Below are 6,806 nucleotides of genomic sequence, written 5' to 3' on the forward strand. Positions count from 1 at the left end.
AGTAACTATTGAGAGATATGTACTTATTGCCATTGCAGGCTTTAGATTCGTGGTTACCAAAGGTTCAAGGTTAGCTTCTTTAGTATCTTACTGCCTAACTTAGCTCGCTTATTGAGCTGTTATATACACTGTCTGGAGATTCTTTTCTTCTCTCCCTTCTTATTCCTCCTCCTCCATTCTTCATATGTTATATGTTTTGTTCTGTGCTCTTTTTAGGAGTGCTCCCATCTAGAGCAGTCCCTGTAAGATGCCCTGTAGAGGTGGTTTGTGGGAAGTAAATTCCCTCAGCTTTTGCATGTCTGGGAATTGTTTAATCCCGCCATCATATTTAAATGATAGTTGTGCTGGATACAGTATCCTTGGTTCAAGGCCCTTCTGTTTCATTGCATTAAATATATCATGCCATTCTCTTCTGGCTCATAGGGTTTCTGTTGAGAAGTCTGATGTTAGCCTGATGGGTTTTCCTTTATAGGTGACCTTTTTCTCTCTAGCTGCCTTTAAAACTCTTTCCTTGTCCTTGATCCTTGCCATTTTAATTACTATGTGTCTTGGTGTTGTCCTCCTTGGATCCTTTCTGTTGGGGGTTCTGTGTATTTCCATGGTCTGTTCGATTATTTCCTCCCCCAGTTTGGGGAAGTTTTCAGCAATTATTTCTTCAAAGAGACTTTCTATCCCTTTTCCTCTTTCTTCTTCTTCTGGTACCCCTATAATACAAATATTATTCCTTTTGGATTGGTCACATAGTTCTCTTAGTGTTGTTTCGCTCCTGGAGATCCTTTTATCTCTCTCTATGTCAGCTTCTATACGTTCCTGTTCTCTGGCTTCTATTCCTTCAATGGCCTCTTGCATCTTATCCATTCTGCTTATAAATCCTTCCAGGGATTGTTTCACTTCTGTGATCTCCTTCCTGACATCTGTGATCTCCCTCTGGACTTCATCCCATTGCTCTTGCATTTTTCTCTGCATCTCATCCCATTGCTCTTGCATTTTTCTCTGCATCTCTGTCAGCATGTTCATGATTTTTATTTTGAATTCTTTTTCAGGAGGACTGGTTAGGTCTGTCTCCTTCTCAGGTGTTGTCTCTGTGATCTTTGTCTGCCTGTAGTTTTGCCTTTTCATGGTGATAGAGATAGTTTGCAGAGCTGGTACGAGTGACAGCTGGAAGAGCTTTCCTTCTTGTTGGTTTGTGGCCTTCCTCTCCTGGGACAATAGCGACCTCTAGTGGCTTATGCTTGTCAGCTGTGCACAGACAGGGCTTCTGCTACCTGCCTGGTTGCTATAGAGTTTATCTCCGCTGTTGCTGTGGGCATGGCCTGGCTGGGGCTGCTCCTCCAAAATGATGGAGCCCCATTGGACGGGGAGCGGCCAGGAGGCTATTTATCTCCATAATGGGCCTCTGTGCTCCCTGTTGCCCAGGGGGTTAGAGTGCCCAGAGATCCCCAGATTCCTTGCCTCTGGGCTAAGGGTCCTGTCGTGCCCCTTTAAGACTTTCAAAAAGCACTCTCCAAACCAAAACAACAACAGCAACAACAAAAGAGGAAAGAAAAAAAAAAGGAAAAAAAGCGCGATTTTCTTTGCCCTCAGGCGCCGGTCTCAGGCACCCGCTCACCAATCTTGCTGCCTTGTTTCCCTAGTATTGGGGTCCCTGTCCCTTTAAGGCTTCCAAAAAGCACTTGAAAAGGCATCCAGATTGGCAAGGAAGAAGTTAAACTGTCCCTGTTTGCAGATGACATGATATTGTACATAAAAAACCCTAAAGAATCCACTCCAAAACTACTAGATCTAATATCTGAATTCAGCAAAGTTGCAATATACAAAATTAATACACAGAAATCTGTGGCGTTCCTATACACTAACAATGAACTAGCAGAGAGAGAAATCAGGAAAATAATTCCATTCACAATTGCATTAAAAAGAATAAAATACCTAGGAATAAACCTAACCAAAAAAGTGAAAAACCTAATACTCTGATAACTACAAGACACTCATGAGAGAAATTAAAGAAGACACCAATAAATGGAAACACATCCCATGCACATGGATAGGAAGAATTAATATTGTCAAAATGGCCATCCTGCCTAAAGCAATCTATAGATTCAATGCAATTCCTATCAAAATAACAACAACATTCTTCAATGAACTAGAGAAAATCGTCCTAAAATTCATATGGAACTGCAAAAGACCTCAAATAGCCAAAGCAATACTGAGAAGGAAGAATAAAGCAGGGGGAATTACACTCCCCAACTTCAAGCTCTACTACAAAGCCTCAGTAATCAAGACAATTTGGTACTTGCACAAGAACAGACCCATAGACCAATGGAACAGACTAGAGAGCCCTGATATAAACCCAACCATATATGGTCAATTAATACATGATAAAGGAGCCATGGACATACAGTGGGGAAATGACAGCCTCTTCAACAGCTGGTGTTGTGGCAAAACTGGACAGCTACATGCAAGAGAATGAAACTGGATTATTGTTTAACCCCATACACAAAAGTAAACTTGAAATGGATTAAAGACTTGAAGGTAAGTCATGAAACCTTAAAACTCTTAGAAGACAACATAGGCAAACATCTCCTGAATATAATCATGAGCAACTTCTTCCTGAACTCATCTCCTAAAGAAAGGGAAACAAAAGCAAAAATGAACTCATGGGACTACATCAAACTAAAAAGTTATTGTATGGCAAAGGACATCATCAACAAAACAAAAAGGCATCCTACAGTATGGGAGAATATATTTGTAAATGATGTATCTGACAAGGGGTTAACACCCAAAATATATACAGAACTTACATGCCTGAACACCCAAAAAGCAAATAACCTGATTAACAAATGGGCAGAGAATATGAAGAGACAGTTCTCCAAAGAAGAAATTCAGATGGCCAACAGACACATGAAAAGATGCTCCACATTACTAATCATCAGGGAAATGCAAATTAAAGCCACAATGAGATATCATCTCACACCAGTAAGGATGGCCAGCATCAAAAAGACTAAAAACAACAAATGTTGGTGAGGATGAGGAGAAAGGGGAACCTTCCTGCACTGCTGGTGGGAATGTAAGCTAGTTCAACCATGGTGGAAAGCAATATGGAGGTTCCTCAAAACACTAAAAATAGAAATACCATTTGATCCCAGAATCCCACTTCTTGGAATATACCCAAAGAATACAACTTCTCAGATTCAAAAAGACATATGCACCCCTATGTTCATCGCAGCATTTTTTCAAAAGTCAAGATATGGAAGCAACCTAAGTGTCCATCTATAGATGAATGGATAAAGAAGATGTGGTATATATATATATATAAATGGAATACTATTCAGCCATAAGAAGGAAACAAATCCTACCATTTGCAACAACATAGATGGAACTGGAGGACATTATGCTCAGTGAAATAAGCCAGGCAGAGAAAGACAAATGCCAAATGATTTCCCTCATTTGTGGAGTATAACAATGAAGCAAAACTGAAGGAACAAAATGGCAGCAGACTATATATATATATTACTTTGGGGTCTTTTTATTGGATTTTTTGGCCCTTTTCTCTTCCCACACTGCTCATATCTATTTTCCTGCCTAACAGAAGCAAGGGGTAAACTTCCAACCGAAATGGAAACGATTAAATTTCACAACAGTGAAGACCCTGTCCTTCTCCCCCTCAACAATATCTTTGCAGCTACCTACTGTGTTGGTGACTTCCCGCTGATGCAGGGGTTCTTGTTCATGAAGCCGAAAAATGAGCTTCACAAACACTCAAGGTTGGAGAGCAAGGTGCAGGCTTTTATTTAGAGATAAAGTGAAAGGACGGAGCTCGTAGGATTGGACAAGAGTCTGGGGTGGTGCATTGTCGAGGGGTTTTATAGGCAGTTGAGGGTTTTTTGAGAACATGAAAAAAGGCTTAGGGGTGTGGACTTGTTAAGTGGTCCTTGAATGTTTAGAATTAACTTAACACAAGCAACTTCCTGCTCTGATGATTTTTCTGAGGTCTTGGTCTGGGAGCATATCAAACAAGGCCGCCTGCCCAGCCCCCAAGGTGGGCTGAGGTATTGTTTGCTAAAGACAAGGTTAGGAACTTCTAACTTCTTAACTTCTTGGGTATTAAAATGCAATCTTATCTTTAAGGTGGAATCCTTCTTGCCTTTTACTATGTTGTTTATGCCTGGGCTTACTTGATAAATTAGTTGCCCAGTTTGCAAAATCACCTCATCAGATCTGAAGGAGGAAAGACAGCACATAGACCTGGGCCTTTTAGCCTGCTAAGGTGAATCTTACAAATGATTATAAATGATTACTGTCTTGCCAATGGGTTTTAGCCCCAGGCAAGTTCACTATGGATTCGGTAAGAAAATGACAGCAAAACGTTCTTGGGGTGAAAGGGTTATACCCACCTTTATTTCCAAATGGCAGGTCAGTCGCTAAAATCCCGTTCACTCAGAGCTAGTCTGCAGGCAGCAAGCCGGTCTCTGCCTCTGGGCCCCTCTGTCCACACAGCCGTCCTCTGGGCCTCTCTGCACAGTCATCCCACACAGTCGTCCTGCACAGCCATCCTCTGGGCCTCTGTCCTCGGCACTGCCACCCCTCCAGCCTCTGCTCTCCTGCAGCCTTGCAGCCCTGCCACCATGTCGTGCCCAGAGCACTGGACGGAGCTCTTTATAGAGAGTCAACAGCCATGTATTGCCCACAGGTGTGCAGTGAGCTGGTCAACCAGAGCCAGGTGAGAATCCTGGCCACAGGAACTCTCATTTTATCCACATTAGCATTATAAAAATATGTGCTACTATTCTTTATCTGGGGAATATTAACTGATCTCACAGAAGAATGACCCTCGAGCTTAATGTTTAACACAGTGTTTTGGTAGGGAGTTTCCTTACATGTAGTTACATTGCTCTGACTGTAATTATCCTGCCTTGCTTTTTCCGGAGGCCCTCACCCTACTCTGACTACACCCATGGTCCCTGTCTCACTCCTACCATGATGCTAGCAGAGAGGGGAGAGAAAAAGAGAGTCTGGCACCAGGTCCTTCAGGTTCTACTGTTGTCAGGCAGCTGATTCTGGGGAGGTCTCTCCCTGCACACGACATAGAACCTCAGCCCACACAGGGAAGGGTTCTTGACTCTGATAGAGAAAGAATTCTCAACCAGGTCACATGAATGTAGGTAAGGAAGGAATTCATTAAAGCAAGAGTGGAAGTGAATGGCGCAGGAGTGCAGGTAGCAGAGAATGAAGAACAGAGGGAGGAAAGGGAAGTTCACCAAACTTCTGCTCTGCACAGGACAAATCCCTCACCAACTCCTAAAGCCAGGGTGACCTGGTGTCCAATGTGCTCTTGAATCTGCATGGTGTGGGAACTAAGCCCCTACTACCCCAGGATTTGAGGGAGCCACAGAGCACTGGATGGAGTAAGATTATGTTCTGAGAACCTCCCAAAGGCAAAGAAAGGAGATTTTCGGGCAGACTGCTAAAGAGAATGATCTTACATCTACAGTCTCATCCAGGTTACCCAGTGACAGGAACTTTCAAGCCCAAATCAGAGATCTTTGTAATGGTTCCCTACTTGTCTGAAATAAAACAAGGAGAAGAGAAGAGAATCATATTAAGACAAGAAAGCTGAATGAAATAGCAAAGTGACAAAGACATTTATCACCAGAGGTGGAGGTTGGAGAGTTCTTTATCATGGAAAAGAGTTCAGAGACAAGTGCAATCAGCTGATACAACAAGAAAGTTTGAATGTAAGACAGTACACGCTCAGACAGGAATGCAGGTGACCCCAGAGAGGAGGTGCACTTAAGGATTTAGGGTTCTTATGGGGCCTTTTGGGTAGGGGTCAGTGTAAAGCATGATGTGTACAGGCGATTCATAATTCCTTTGAAATTTTGTCTTAAGGATAGGTTTATTTAGATGACTGTGTTGGTCCAGATCTTGGCATTCTTTATTCACGTAGGTTCACTTACACTTCAGAGGACTATCTCTTGTCCTGGTTACAAAGTTACCTCATTGATTAAAGAGGCTAGAAAAAGAGGAAGAACAGGATATAGATTAAGTTAAAGAATCAGCTGGGCCTTTTTCTCAGGCTAAATAGACTTTGCAATGGCATGACCCTTGTCCCATTTCCCTGCTCTATCTCACTACCACAGGCTGTGAGGAACACGGTAGAGGAGCAGTCATAGACCCTGATGGTACTAGCTGTCAATGCCTGAGAAGACAAGTATGACCAAAGAATTCTGGTCTATACATTGCATATGCTTAATAATATACCTGTTTCTAAATCACAAATTATGGTTGACCTTTCACTATATTGCAAGGGACATGCATGGCTGAGGTGGGCGATGCAAGAGATAAATTAACTCAATGTTAAGACATTGAATAAAGATGAATTTAAAAGGTACTGGGCAATACAGAGTGCCAAATCCCACTTAATAGAAATAATTCCTTCTCCAAGACAGAACAAATAATGGTATAATGGTTTATTCAATTTTTAAAAATCTTAATTTGCTTTTAAAAATTGAGGGTGAAGAAGAAAATGAGGCAGGAAAAGAAGCCTAACAAACCATTAGCGGGCTATCTGCACTAATCTGACACACTAGAAGTTATCAAATGACCTTATGACTAATATCATTGCATATTAGAGGCTGGCGATTACTAGCTTCTGGGCCTCTGAAGCGGGGCCTTGCAGTCAAGACCTGTTAGAACCAGCATATTGGCTTCTCTTACCTATCTACTTGTGAAATGGTTTTCCAGCATAAAGTTCTCACTCTTTGTTAGTTGCATATTACAATGAAGAGTGCTTTACACGTATTTGGCTT

This window comes from Manis javanica, chromosome 6, assembly GCF_040802235.1.
Source record: "Manis javanica isolate MJ-LG chromosome 6, MJ_LKY, whole genome shotgun sequence".
Lineage (NCBI taxonomy): Eukaryota > Metazoa > Chordata > Mammalia > Pholidota > Manidae > Manis > Manis javanica.